Source organism: Mesoplodon densirostris, chromosome 2 (genome assembly GCF_025265405.1).
Source record: "Mesoplodon densirostris isolate mMesDen1 chromosome 2, mMesDen1 primary haplotype, whole genome shotgun sequence".
Classification (NCBI taxonomy): Eukaryota; Metazoa; Chordata; class Mammalia; order Artiodactyla; family Ziphiidae; genus Mesoplodon; species Mesoplodon densirostris.
The window spans coordinates 127,062,023-127,077,091 of record NC_082662.1 but is presented as its reverse complement, the minus strand read 5'-3'; the positions used below and the strand labels follow the sequence as shown (position 1 = coordinate 127,077,091).

The window sequence follows — 15,069 nt, the reverse complement described above, 5'->3', positions numbered from 1 at the left end:
GTTGTCGCTAGGTTCCCAAGTATACTGTGAAAATAAATTAAGCTCATTTTAAGTGGAGTCAGGAAGCCCCAACGGGGTAGCTGTCATGCAGGTACCACTCCTAGCAGATTGCATAACCAGAAGGAAGAAGGAAGATAAGAATATTACTCTTCTTCTGGGATAAGGGAAGACATTTTTCACACAGGAATTTTATCTCCTGCTTTTAAAAAAAAGAAGGCAGATTCCTCCCTGCCCCAGCAACAATGCTCTAACCTTTGAAATCTTTTTGCCACTTTAGTTAAATGAATAAATATTATTTTATAATGATCTGTGATCCAATTTAGCCATGTCCAAAATTTTTGATATTTTTGAAAAACTTCCCCCAAATCTAACTATAAATGAAGTCTTTTTGACCTTAAACTAACTTTGGGATTTTTTTGGAGGGCCTCTGGAGCATCTTGAAGGATCTGTTCTCTCTCTTTATTAAAAAGGAGATATTAAACTAATTAGGCTTATTTGGGAAATTACATGGGAAGCATTGTCAAATAAGAAATAATACTAAGTCTTCTTTATATTGCATCTGTATATGTTATAAATGTTTCAGAAATTATGACATTCCTAGAAATCTTGATATGTTCTGGTGTTTTATCATTCATAATTCTAGCTATTATCTTAAAATGTGTGTCATAGAACTTACCAAATTCCCATGTCAATTCCATAATAATGGACTCTTATTGGATCTTTAATAACAGACATTTAAGTCTTTGTCATTCACAGAGAGCTTCTGTTTTACTCTGATGCTTTGCAAAAATATTCCTATAAAAATGCTTCGTCATCAAGGAGATTCCTGGAAAAGACCCTAACAAATACTCTGGAACAGGGGCCCCCAACCCCCCAAGCTGCACAGTGGGAGGTGAGAGGCAGGGGAGCCAGCGAAACTTCATCTGCCACTCCCCATTGCTCGCGTTACCGCCTGAAGCATCCTCCCCACCCAACCCCGGTCTGTGAGAAAAAAACTGTCTTCCACAAAACCAGTCCCTGGTGCCAAAAAGGTTGGGGACCACTGCTCTAGAATGCAGGTTTCTGATAACTTTAAGATCATAACACTGAACTGGGTAAAAGTTTCTAAAACTTTAATGGAAAATTGATTGATTCATAAAGCTGCTAACCCAAGATCAAGATCAACAAGATTTACAGGAGGCTGAATGAACAAATGAGGATGATTATAATTTTTATGATTTTTTATGCTGGTTCCCTAATGTTTTACTTTTCTGAATGAAGTCTTTTTGAGGATGATTATAATTTTTATGACTTCTTATGTTAGTCCCCTAAAGTTTACTTTTCCAGATTTAAGGAAACTTTTTCTCTTAAGCATCTGTGACTTACAGCAATTGTAAACAAAGTTGAAATATTTATCTTTTCCTACCTGATCCTTCCAGAATTTGGAAACTCTTAAATATTTTTTTCCTGACAGTACAGTTATTTACTTGAATTCAGTGAGAACATGTTCTTCTTATAACAGGATACAATTGGAGATACTGACTACATTGCCAAGGCTTTGACTGGAATGTCATATTTGAGAGAGAGCTATGTAGACTCAGATATGACCAATTATAAGGAACTTCTTGGAAAAATAAGCCTGGTACCTTGCTTTTAAGTTTCCAGCAAAGTAATCTTTAAAAGAGCTTATATGGTCAATCACTATTCTTACTGCATTTATGTAAATAATCAAGCCAAATTTAATACAAATTAGTTTTACTATGATTATTTTTGATAAAAGGGGGATAGTTATGGAGAGCGAAATTATGTTTGCACCTTTGTAGATATTAGATTCTTGTTCTGTTAATTTTCTTTAAGGTTTTGTTATATATCTATAAGCTGAACAGGATCCTAAAGTCTTCTTGTTTCCTCAATATCTGACTACAAATCTCCAAACTAATGTTTCCAATTTTCTCCAACCCTTCTGATTTGGAATCAATAAGAACAAAGGTTGCCTTTGAGTTTCCTTGGAAAGGACTACACCAAGGTCCCCCTCACTACCCAGATGCAACAAAACATCAAAGAGACTCAAACCTTGGGTAAATATCTCACAGCTAAAGAAGACTCCAGCTGGCATCCCATACTATAACAAGCACTGGAGACTGCTGAATCAAACTGATCAGGAATTGAAGGAAACAGCTGAAGGACACATCTTTCTTCCCAAAATGACTGGACCAGGCCTGTGTACCTTTTTCCTCTATTACTTCTTGCCTTATCCTCTCCCTCTTCTTGGAAAGACAGTGCTCTTATCTGCATTTTCAATCTGTTACAAAAGGGGGACACTTACCTAATTGTTGTGTTTGCCACCAGAAACTTCAATCCATTCATGACAATGGTGACCCTTTAGTTCATCCGGTAACAAATTTTTTTGCTTGTCCCAAGTGCTACTGCTAATTTCACTCGGCAACCCCTTGGCATCAGCTACAGAGTAAGATGTTTGAAGCCTTCCATTGGCCCACTCCACTAAGCCTCCTTAAAAGAGAACTTCCAGGAGGCCTACCTGACTCTGAGTTTGCCTCCAAAGGGAGAGCCTTTCTCCTCTGGGTCAGAATAAGTTCCAGTGAATGCATGATTAAAAATCTTGGGCTTCCCTGGTGGCGCAGTGGTTGAGAGTCCGCCTGCCGATGCAAGGGACACGGGTTCGTGCCCCGGTCCGGGAAGATCCCACATGCCGCGGAGTGGCTGGGCCCGTGTGCCATGGCTGCTGAGCCTGCACATCCGGAGCCTTTGCTCTGCAACAGGAGAGGCCACAACAGTGAGAGGCCCGCGTACTGCAAAAAAAAAAAAAAAAAAAAAAAAAAATCTTTCCGAACATTAGGAGAGCTAGTCAATTCCACAGCCAAAGCAAAAGCAACCCAACAAGGATCACTTGACTCATTAGCTAAAGTATCAATAGTTTTGGAAAATAGCATAGCCCTTGATTACCTACTTGCTGAACAAGAAGGCATTTTTTTCAATAGCAAATGCCACCAGTTACACATGGTTAAATGCCTCTGGAGAGACAAAACCTCAATTATACAAGATCAGGGAACTAGCCCACTGGTTACAACAAATTTCACCTGATCACCCCCACCCTCTTTTTTTAACCTATTTAGCATTACCTTCAGATTTAGGCTCCTGGTTCAGAACCATCATGCAAACTGAACTTATATTACTTTTAACTGTGCTTTGCATAATAATTTTAAGCTTTGTGCCCGTGAAATCTTTGTGAAAATGACATATACCCAATGTAACTGAACAGGACCCTATGGGGCCTTTTGGGGACAGACCCCCTCACCCCCGCCACACACTCTCCCTGGCATGTCCTCCACCTGCCTCTCGTCTGTAGGAAAACTTTAGCCTCTTAGGTCTTCCCTGAGTTCCAAAGAATAAATTTAATCAAAGAAGTGAGAAAATGCATAAAGAAAGGAAAACAGTCAAGCAAGACAAAATAATAATAGTAGCCATTAAACAAAGTCAAGGACCTTTAGTTCCTCCTCAAGGGCTATAGCTAATATTCTGAGCCATATCCTTTGAGCTATTTTGCAGATAATGAAATCCCCACCAGGTGGATGAAGTTAACTTCTGCTGCCCACAAGCACATAGGCCCCAGACCATTTGGGAACCAGAAGGTTGATGATGTTGACTCCCAATTACCTCACCACCAACCAATCAGAAGAATGTCCATGAGCTGAGCATGCACCCCACAACTCCCCTCCATCACCCTGTCTTTAAAGACCTTTTCCTGAAAGCCATCAGGAAGTTCGGGTCTGTTAAGCACTAGCTGCCTGGACTCCTTGCTTGGTGCTCTGCAATAAGCACTGCACTTTCCTTCATCACAACCTGGTGTCAGTAGGTTGGCTTTACTGTGCATGGGTGAGTGGATCCAAGTTTGTTTCAGTAACACAAAAAGGGTGATACTAGCTCAGCACTTTAAAATGATCTCCAATATTTATGGCCTTGATAAGATAAAGACTTTAGATGGGAAATGCCTGAGAGTTATCCCTCCTACTTTTCTTTTTCCCTCAAATGTGGCCTCAGTGGTTTCCAGTCTGCACGTTCCCTCCAACGTGGGGCAGGACAACCAGGAAAGCTCCTTTCTGGCGGGACAAAACCTCTAAATGCTGAAAACCTGACTCTTGATCAGCGATGCTTTCAAGGAAAGATGGTGATCAAAGAGGGAAATGTGAAAATGAAAGAATCCTCATCTTAAATGGAGTCAGGAAGCCCTAAAGAGGGAGCTCTCACCCACCTGCCACTTGTTGCAGCCTGCATAACCAGCAGCAAGAAGGAAGAATGTTACTTTTCTTCTGGTATAAGGGAGAACGTTTTTCACAGAGCAGTTTTATCTCCTGCTTTCAAGAAAAAGGAAGATCCTTCCCTGACCCAGCAACAATGCACTAACTACCACTTGCAGCCAATGAGAAACTGCCACAACCTCAGACTCTGGCTCTTCTCCAATGAACTTTCATTCAAAACAACCCTAGCAATTTCTTCCTAAAACCTAATAAAAGCAAGCCCCTCTCCTTTGTTCTCTGGAGTTGCCCATGATTCACTATAGCTTGCCTGTCCTGAATTGCAATTCTCTGCTACTCCCAAATAAACCCATTTTGCTGGTAAAATAACTGGCTGTTTTATTTTTCAGGTTGACAGGTTATATAGAGAAAAGGAGAAGGAAAAGTTAAAAAATAAAAATCTAGGGAATTCCCTGGCAGTCCAGTGATTAGGACTCAGCACTTCCACTGCTGGGGACCCGGGTTCAATCCCTGGTTGAGAACTTCAGGGCCAAAACCAAAAAACAAACAACAAACAAACAAAAAAATAAGTCTAAACTTGGAAGCAGTCTAGATAATAGAAATAAATCCAAATACCTTGTAAAAGGACTAATTTTAATTGGTGTGATGTAAAGAAGCATATTTACATCAAGAGAGGAGGGTTTGTGTGTAATTTTCATAAAATAACACTAGGATGTCACTGTTTCAAGTGTATTTATAATCCCTTGGTAGAGTGCACTCTATTCAGTGGAGTGGTGGAAGGACGTTTTTAACTGGTCGACTCTACTAGCGGGTGGAATGGATGCCTAATCAGGAGAGGCAAGGAAGAGATGATGGTCTTGAGTTTGACTTTTTGAGTTTATGGCCAAGTAGCTTCATTTTAATCATTGATATGCCCACCTTCAGTAGGACACAACATTTGAGTTTTGTTTGGGGCAGTGACAGGCAATGAATAACCATGTCTTAGCTTTGTATATACAAGGGTTTTCAAAGTATTGATACTTACTTGAATATTCATGCACACACTCGCATCTTGTCCCTTGACCAGAGGCATCCACTTCAGAGCTGGCAGCCTCATAAAACCCAAGGGTTGAGACCAAAGAATACTTTTCAGAGTTCGAAAGTTAACCTCGCACCCTGGACTTAAACCACTTTTGCCACCTCAGCATTAAGTTTAAAAATATTTCAGGAGGGCTTCCCTGGTAGCGCAGTGGTTGGGAGTCCGCCTGCCGATGCAGGGGACATGGGTTCGTGCCCCGGTCCGGGAGGATCCCACATGCCGCGGAGCGGCTGGGCCTGTGAGCCATGGCCGCTGAGCTTGCGCGTCCGGAGCCTGTGCTCTGCAATGGGAGAGGCCACAGCAGTGAGAGGCCCACGTACCGCAAAAAAAAAAAAAAAAAAAAATATTTCAGGATACTTTCAAATGACATGGCTAGAGTCTTGTGGAAAAACAGCTGCAGGAATCCAGGGGGCACTGGCGAGTGACACAGTAACTTTAAGTCTTCATGTGCTCTATCACCAGAAAGTAATTTACAGCTGCAGGTTTTCTAAGGCAAGAATTCAAGTCTCCAGGCCTGACCCGCATAAGCTGGGTGCAGTCACCTTTCCACTAGGAAGTGAGACTAGGAGATGACAGATGCTTGGGTTCCTCTGGAATGTGCTGCACAAATAGTAAGGGTAATTATTGTGGTGTGTCCAATCATTTTATAAAGCCAAGCACTAATTAACCCTCCCAAATTAGGAAATGGAATAATTTGTTATGTTAAGTATTTAGAAGTAAAACCTCATTTTAGACAGCTGACAAACAGCTTGGGGAGAGGGAAAATGTGTGTATGCCCTTTAGCATGGAAAAATAGGAAACCACCCCCGGGATGGGGGACATAGGAGATAGGAGCAACATCTATGTACTGCCTAAAATGCTGCTCTGATCACATCACTCCTCTGATCAAAGACCCTCAATGGTTCCCCAGAGTCAGTGGAATTATGTGCAAATGCTTCAGACTAGCATTCAAGACCCTAGCCTGCTTTTTCATCTCCACCCCACAAGGCCTCTTGGATCTGCTTCAGCCGGCCTGGGCCGCTTGCTCTTTTGGAAATCTGAGCTACCTGAACAGGAACAGTTGCCCACGCCCACCCCCCAGTCAAGGGTAATACTTCAATTACCTGCACCTGCGATGCTCTCGCCCACACCTGTCTGCCCACCCCTCCCCCACCCTAGCCGCATTCTGTCCCTCCTTCGAACCTCCCAGCATCTGGTTCTCATCACAGCATCTGTCTTTCTCTGGTGTTTGTGGACCTCAAGTCTGCATCGCCCTCCAAGGTTTATGCGCTTTTCCCACCAGGTCCGCGGTTTTGTCCGGGTAAAGACCGAAAACAAAAGCAGAATGAGGCATCCCCTGAGAGCTTCAACTTCTCAGACCCAGCATACACCACCAGAGAAGGGTCAAGCTGGCGGGAGGACTCGAACCCCTGAGGCTTTCTCTCCCTTGGGCTTTGCAAACCTCCCAGGGGCCGGCCAAGGCGGAGATATTTCGCAGGCGGCCGCCCAGTAGCGGAGAGACGGGCGGGCGCGGGTGGGGGCCTAGCAGCGAGAGAGGCGCGCGGGGGTGGCCCCCTCCCAACTGGAGCCCGGCTAAGGGGCAAGGCCGGCGGCTCGGCAGGGACTCTAAGCCGCAGGGTGGGGTGCGGCTGGGGACTCGTGGCGCGCTCGCACTCCAGGGGCCCTCCGCAGCTTCCACCTCTCCGAGAGACCACGGTGAGGGGACGCCGGCATCCCGGGCGCGGGGGACGTTGGGAGACTTAGCGGCGACGGTGGGCTGCGCGGACTGGGCGTCGGAGCCCGGCTGTTCTCCGCGCCTTCCCGTCGGGAGGCGGACTCGGCGTGTCGGGAGACCCGGGTCCGCGTGTTTTCCCAGCCGCGGGCCGGGGGGCGGTGCTGCCTGCCTCTGACACCACGCCCGTTCGGGGGCGGGGACCGGGACGGCGGGGAACCTCCAGCAGGTTCGCTCGGTTTGTGAGGCTGGGTGGCCCGACTCGAGCCGGAGGTCTAAGGCGCATGACGTTTGGTCCGTACCCGACCAGGGGTGTCAGTGAGCTTTGTCCCACCTCTGTCCTGTTGCGGCGCCCAAGGACGCGAAGTCCCTCAGTTAAAAGGGAGAAGTCAGGGTGTGTACACAGGCCCCGGCGCCTCCCAGGAATCTCGAGATCCCCACCTCTGGGCTGAACCCCTGTGGAGGCTCTGAGGCTGTCTTGGAGGACAGTTCCTAACTAAACTGAACTGTGAAACTGTTGCCGATGTTCTAGAAGACCCCCTCTGCATCTGGGAAGGTCTAGACTGGGTTGGGTTGAAGGACCAGAAGCCGGGAGAGTCTGTCCATCACAGGAGTTATCTCAGTGAGGAGAGTGGACGGGTGAGGTGAGTTTTCTGCTTTCATTGTGACCCTCGAGCAATTATCTGGATTAACCCATCCGTACTCAGGGGGCCAGGACAAGTGTCCAGAGTAGGTGCATATCCCCCCAAAAGGGGAGGGTGCAGATGAGCTTTCAAAGCGCTCTAACTCCAGAGTCTGTGCCTCCGTTAAGCCACAGACCTGAACTCCATCTTCTGCCCACTTCAGGGTGTGGAGGACACCAAGTCCCGGCCTTGGAGACTCGTTCTCCTAGGGGTCTAGGGCTAGAAGCTCCAGGGTGCCCTATCTTGGCATGCGGGGGCTCTGCGCCTTCTAGAATCATCCCAGACAGCAAGACAGGGCACTAGGCAGTGGGGTTTGGCTGCTTGGTATTGACTTTCTCTAGAAGGTCTAGACTTTAGCCATCTTTCTTCTCAAGCCCTGGGTAAATGAAGAGAAAATGAGGGCCTTAAAGTGTGGGAAGGCCTGGAAAGGGAACCCAATAAAGGGAACCAGGTAATGCACTGCTAGGCTTCAGGCTCCAGGAAGGACAGATAAAGGGGTGCTCCCAGGGAAGTCTTTTAAAGCCCCCGGTCCTCCACAGACCGTGCCACAGCTCTGCTTCCCTCTAGAGCATGAGTGTATCTCTATCCCTGTGGGCCAGGCTGGGGTGCAGATGGGTAGTGCCTACTGGGAGCTCTACTGCCTGGAGCACGACATCCAGCCCAGTGGCACTGTGCCCAGCAACAAGGCACTGGGGAGCTGCGCTGACCCCTTTCAACACCATCAGTAAGACAGGGCTGGCAAGCACGTGTCTGGGACTGTCTTTGTGGACCTGGAGCCTTCTGTCATAGGTGAGTGGGCACTTGGTGGGTTCCCACCCCCAACCCATATTTTTGCCATCCCCCAAATCAGCTGGGAGCTCTGCTTAGGGGAAAAACGCTTGGAATGCAGGCAATCACCAGCCAAGAACAACAATAAGGTCTGTTGCTTTTGTCTAGACTCTATCTTCAGGAGGGGTCCTGCGGACTTCCTGAGCTGAGAGGGAGATTAGTCAGAGAGCTCTGCCTGGGAAACCACTAGATGTTTGAGTCGGGGGTCAGACCTAGAAAGAAGACTACAGAAAAGAGTGGATATTAAAGCAGAAACTTTAAACTTCCCTTTCCCTACCCTCAGGCTTTCAGGGATAAATTGCCTAAGGAACTGGGTCCTGAGTTTAACTGAAATGGGTCCCTTAATAGGATGTAGACCTGTGTGAACTTGGCTGTTGTTGGCTCTCAAGGGGTTCTCTGCTTCCTCCTGTCTGCGTCTGGATTTCCTCAGTTTCTTGTTCCTGAAAACGTCACCCCTCCCCCATCTTCCTAAAGACGTTGTTATAGATGTTGAACTGTGGACTGAGTTTTCTGCATTAGTCTGTGTTCTTATTCTAATCAAAAGTCAAATGAGATTCCCCTGAACACACCACTGATTCCTTACTAAGCAGAATGAAGTGGCTATGATGAAAGGGAAGGGACTGGAAAAGGGACCCCCTAACTTTCCCCCTCACAGCCCAGGTAGCACTGGGCTTTACAAGTGGGCCTCGGGAGTGCTGTGTGCCCTCAGGCCCTGCTCTTCGGTTCTACGTTGGGGAGCTCAGCAGCAAAGATCCTAGTGCCTGTGTGGAGGAGACCTTTCCTCCGCACAGGATGGAGTGCTGTGTGCTGTGTGCCCTCAGGCCCTGCTCTTCGGTTCTACGTGGGGGAGCTCAGCAGCAAAGGTCCTAGTGCCTGTGTGGAGGAGACCTTTCCTCCGCACAGGATGGGGTAAGAACTGGCAGGTATAGGCAGCTCTTCTACCCTGAGCAGCTGATATCTGGCGAGGAAGATGCTGCCAGCAACTCTGCCCAAGGCCACTACACTGTGGGGAAGGAGATCCTCGATCTGGTGCTGGAGTGGATCCAAAAACTGGTGAGCAGACCAAGTGCCCTTGGCACCTGGGAGGCTGGACTTCTGTGGAAGAAAGGGGAACCACAGGCCTATGGCTGGTGCTGGTTCCTCTGGCCTGTCTGTCCACTTGCTTCCTCTAGGGGGAGCTGCGTGTCCTGGGTATGGATCGAGGGTTAGAAGTCTTGAGTAACTTGCTCTGCCTGGAGCCTGTGGACTCTAGCTTTTACCCTGCTGGTTCCTTGCTTTGCCAAGCCTGATTGTCTGATCCAAACCTTTTTTGATTTTTGATCCATCTCTTGCCCCAGCAGGTGGGAGGAAGCTGCCTCAGAAGCTCGGCTTGTTGTTCTTGGACTCCTAAGCAGGGCTTTCCAGCTGGGAGAGGCTCCTCTTAGCTTTTAGCCAGTTTTTCAGTTTATCCTATTCCTTGCCTGAGGCCGGGAGAGCCAGAACCAAGGCCAGCTAGGAGCCAGTACTTTGGCACTGGCCCACTAGAGGAATTGTCCAGACATACTCTCTGCTGCTCAAAGACTGAGGACTTGCAGGTGACCTAAGGAATGGGATTCTGTGTGAAAATATGACAAAGCACCCCTTAAGCTTAGACCTTTCTTAAAAAGGAGAATTTCTTTTAGTTGTCAATGTACATAAAGCCTACGTATTTTATTTTTTGATTTAAAAAAAACTTATTGTATATAATGTATATTTATTGTATATAATATATATAATTGTATACGACATATTAGTTTCAGGTATAGGACATAATGACTTGATATATGTAATACTGCAAATGAAGAACTTTTATATTGTTACTACTCATGTGTCTGGTATAGTCTGATGCTTTTCTAGTCCAAGGAACAGCTACATCAGAATCACCAAGGGTACTTGTTAAACCTGCAGGTTCCTGGGTTCCAGTCTGAGGTGGGGCCTGGATACCACCACCACCAGCCCCAGTCCCACTCTCCTGCAACTAGGTGGCAGAGCTACAAAGCTGAGAGGGCTCAGCTTTCTGACTACAGACCCGATGACCACCTCACCCTCATCTCCCCTCCCTTCACCCCTGACACTTCACACACACAGCACTGCCCTTCTAGGTCATCTGTCTCCCTGGAACTCCAAGCCCCTTGTAGGTATTCTCTTCTCACATCTATAGAGGTGAAGCAACAGAGCATGAGAGAACTTTCTGGAGTGATGGAAATTTCTATATTTTGATTGGTTTGATGGTTCTATAGGTATATACATTTGTCAAAGCATTCACTGTATGTATGATAATATGTATACAGTTAAGTATAAATTATGCTTCCAAGTTTTGTGTTTTTGAAGTACAGAAGTGAATACAGTTGTAGTTAGGTCACAATACTTTTGTAGACAGGAAAGTGTCCTGTCAGGAGAAGAGGGCTGGGGACAGATGATAATGCCATCTGCATCCTTAACAGCGTTATCTCCTACCCTAGACAGATCAGTGTACTGGGCTTTAGGGTTTCTTGATCTTCCATAGCTTTAAGGAGGACACTGGCCCAGACTTCACCTCTCTGCTGATGGAGCAGCTTTCTGTTGACTGTGGCAAGAAATCCAAGTTGGAGTTTGCTATCTACCCAGCCTCTCAAGTGTCCAAAGCAGTTGGTAACTCCATCCTTACCACCCATACCACCCTGGAGCACTTGGACTATGCCTTCATGGTAGACAATGAGGCCATCTATGACATTTGTTACTGTAACCTGGACATCAAGTGCCCTACCTACAGCAAGCTCAACCAGCTCCTGGACCAGATTGTCCATCATTGCCTCTCTGCATCTTGATAGTGCCCTCAATGTGGACCTCACAGAGTTCCAGACCAATCTGGTGCCCTACCTCTGCATCCACTTTCTGTTGGTGACCTGCTCACTCATTGTCTCAAATGAGAAGGGCTATCATGAGCAGCTCTTGGTGTCAGGGATCACCAATGCCTGCTTAAACCCTCCAATCAGATGGGTCAAGTGTGACCCTCACCATGGCAAATACATGGCCTGCTCTGCTACGGAAGTGTGGTGCCCAAGGATGTGAATGCCACCATTGCCACTCTCAAGACTAGGTGCATCATCTGGTTTGTGGGCTGGTGTCCCATGTGTTTCAAGGCAAGTTAGGGATAAAGGTAGGGATTAGCACGTGTCCTGTGTAACCACTGAAAGGGGTGATTCCTTTAGAGCTGCAGGCATTGAAACATGCACTAGGGATTGGGAGAATCAGGCAAATAACAGCGTTAGAGGCTGTCTTTAACTGTTTTTTTTGAAATTAACTATTTTTGGCTGCGTTGGGTCTTCGTTGCTGCGCGTGGGCTTTCTCTAGTTGTGGTGAGCGGGGGCTACTCTTCGTTGCGCTGCATGGGCTTCTCATTGCAGTGGCTTCTCTTGTTGTGGAGCATGGGCTCTAGGGCGCTCAGGCTTCAGTAGTTGTGGCTCGTGGGCTCTAGAGCACAGGCTCAGTAGTTGTGGCGCACGGGCTTAGTTGCTCCATGGCGTGTGGGATCTTCCCAGACCAGGTCTCAAACTCATGTCCTCTGCATTGGCAGGTGGCTTCTCAACCACTGCGCCACCAGGGAAGCCTGGTTGTCTTTAACTCAATAGATCTCAACTTGTCTAGAGCCCAGGCCTTTGGTCTGTACACCAGGTTCAATTCTATTGGAAAACTCGCCTTTATCAAAGGAAAGCACGTTTCATGTTTCTTAGCCTGGTATATAGGCATTCCCTAGGCTTGCCAGTCAGATTGGGGGCAGTGCCTTCATTGTTTATGTGTGCCAGGGACATACCCATTTAATAAGGCTCCTCCTCAGAAGGGAGTGCTTTTGGAAGCACAGAAAGGCCTGCCATTCAGATAATGGGCAAAACAGGGGTCAGAAGGTGTATGAATACTCTCTTCCTTTTGAGTAATTTGTTTATGCCCCACCCTTTCATCAGTTCACATTCCCAGAGGGTACTGGGCCTATGGCCTAGTTTAAGTTTTGTAGGTTTTGTTTCAGGGTGAGACTAGAAAGATTAAAGGTGACAGCTGTGGCATTTAGAAAATATACAGCTTTCCTGCCCCATTACACTGCTGCTGACATGACCGCAGTGGGAGGGGAGGCAGGGACTCCTGGTCATAAAGATAATAGCGGCTTGCTAGTGTTGAAGAGTTGTCCTGTAGCTCAGAACAAAGGGGTAGGGAATCTGGGAGGCTGACTTCGTTTCTCAGCTCCATGTTAGGAAAGCTTCAGCTATTCAAAGGAAGAATAGGTTGCCTTCAGGAGTTGCTAGTAAGCTTGCTTTCCTTGGAAGCATTAAGGGGACGTTGACCTTTTTTTTTTTTTTTTTTTAAACACTGAATATCAAACACATTTGCACTGAATATCATGAAGGAACTGGCCTTGCCAAGATCTGAGGGCAGAGCAGACTTAATCTTGTTTGAAGAAGCCAAGAAGGCCAGTGTGGCTGGGGGCAGAATGAGCCAGAGGGAGATTAGGAACAGCTAGGGCCTTATGGACCATAGTCAGGATAGCAGTGAAGCCAAGTTACCACGGCAACCAGTCACAGTTCCTCTTTCAAGTCTCTTAAGAATCAGGGCATGGACCAGAGGCAGCACAGGAGCCTCCCAGCATCCTAGTCTGTAATTTAATGACAGGGTTCCTTGTTTGTTCTCATTCCAAGAAACTGCTAAGGAGCAGTTATAAAGTATAAGTAGGATGAGGGTGATGATATAACTGGGCCAGTTCAGTTTTTGTATTCTTTATGCTCTCTTCCACTGCAGCCTTTCCTGCCCTTCCATGAGAAAGAAGCCAACTCTAGCCGATGGCAGCAGTCTTGATGGTGACCTTCCCTAGGAGCACTGGCCGGCGATGACATGTTCATCTTTCAGAACATGGGCTTCACTAAGGATGCGGGCAACAGGTTTCTGGTCTGTTCAGACTGTGAAATCGGACCAATTGGCTGGCCTTGCCTTGATGACAAGAACAGTTTCTATGTGGCCATGGAACGGGTTTCCCATGAGTAACTGAGGGGAAGGGAATTAGCTCCACACCCAGCTGTAACAGCTGCTCCTCACAAGAACTGGCATTTAACCTGGTATAACTGCAGCTGCCTTCTCTGTACTAATATAAATTATGAGTATCAACATGTCCAATTGAACATGCAGAGAGCTAATCCTGCTTCCTCAAAGTCTCGAGTGCATGCCTCTTGCTTAGTTTGCTTTGCATCACAACATTTCTTAATTTCCCTTCCCCGCCCCCCCCCCCCCCCCAGTTTTAGGTCCCCGGGGTACTTTCACAAACTAATTCTCCTGCCTGGTATTCTGCCTGGGCTCTCTTTTATCCGGGAGCTCCCTTGTTTCTTGCTCTAGAATGGCAGTATTCAACCTTTTAGCCACAGTGACATATGAGAAGTGGTGCTCATGTGCTGATAGTTGAAACTCCACCTTTTTCCTCTCTCATTCAAGAACACATACGAGTGTCTGAGAATGACTTTTTCATATGGCTAACTTTATCTACAGTAGTTTATTCTTTTTTAAAGTAAAGCATTTACAAACCAGTATTTAACTGCTAATCAGAAACACATTACCTTGGACACATTTCTTGGAATCAGAGTGGAGGGTACGGGATCTAGAAGGGATAGGCCTTTGCCATATTATACATGAGTTTATAGGTTTGTCTTATCTGTACAGGTGACTCTTCATTTGCTCTTAGGAGAGACTCCGTTAATGGATAGTGTCATCATTTACTGAATGTACTGGGTATGGTCCTCTCTGAGTTTGGGTTCATTTGGAATCTCTCTACCAGCCCAGAATACAAACTTTCCATCAAATGCCTCTATTTATAGCTGTAGGGTTGCTCTAACAGTTTGATGTTAGCAGCAGTTTGATGTTCAATATTATTTTCAGTTGTTCTGTCATTTCTCTTCTGAAATGACTCACCATCTTAGAGGGAATCTATATAACCAGGTTTTAGGTATCCTCCCATCATCCCTACCTCTAAGACTCAGTAGACCTAGAATTGAAGTGACGACTAAATAGAGACAATCTGCAGTCCATTCCTTTGCATTTGTTTTCTGGTAGCTTCCTCCTTCCTCTCCACAGAGCTTACTCTAAGTGCCCCCCATTTAAAGTATGGGCCTTTTGCAACCAGTCTACTCCCCTAGAAAGGCAGCTTCCTTCAACAATCATAGCCTCAATGAGCTCTAGTAGAAAATGAGAGAACTGTTGTCCACGATTATGGCATTTGCAGGAAAACAAGAACAGAAACGAGAATTATCCACTCAGGTCATAAGGAGAAAAACCAAGCAGATGCCTCTAGGTGCATATGGTCCCTTGTATCACAAGCCAAAACCTAGGCAAAGCATTTTTTAAATTAGGCTTTGACTTTTCTTTCCAATTTTTAAACACAGAGATAATACACATTCATTTCACATAAATACAAAAATGGGTATAGAAATGTTTTTAATCACTCATATTTCCACCATCCAAAGATTGCCAATGGTTATATGGTGT

General features: G+C 46.3%; 1 pseudogene; it reads left to right on the top strand.

The window, feature by feature from the left end:
* Positions 1 to 7,326: 7,326 nt before the first annotated feature.
* LOC132476070 (tubulin alpha chain-like) lies at positions 7,327 to 13,395 on the top strand (annotated as a pseudogene).
* The last annotated feature ends 1,674 nt before the right edge of the window (positions 13,396 to 15,069 follow it).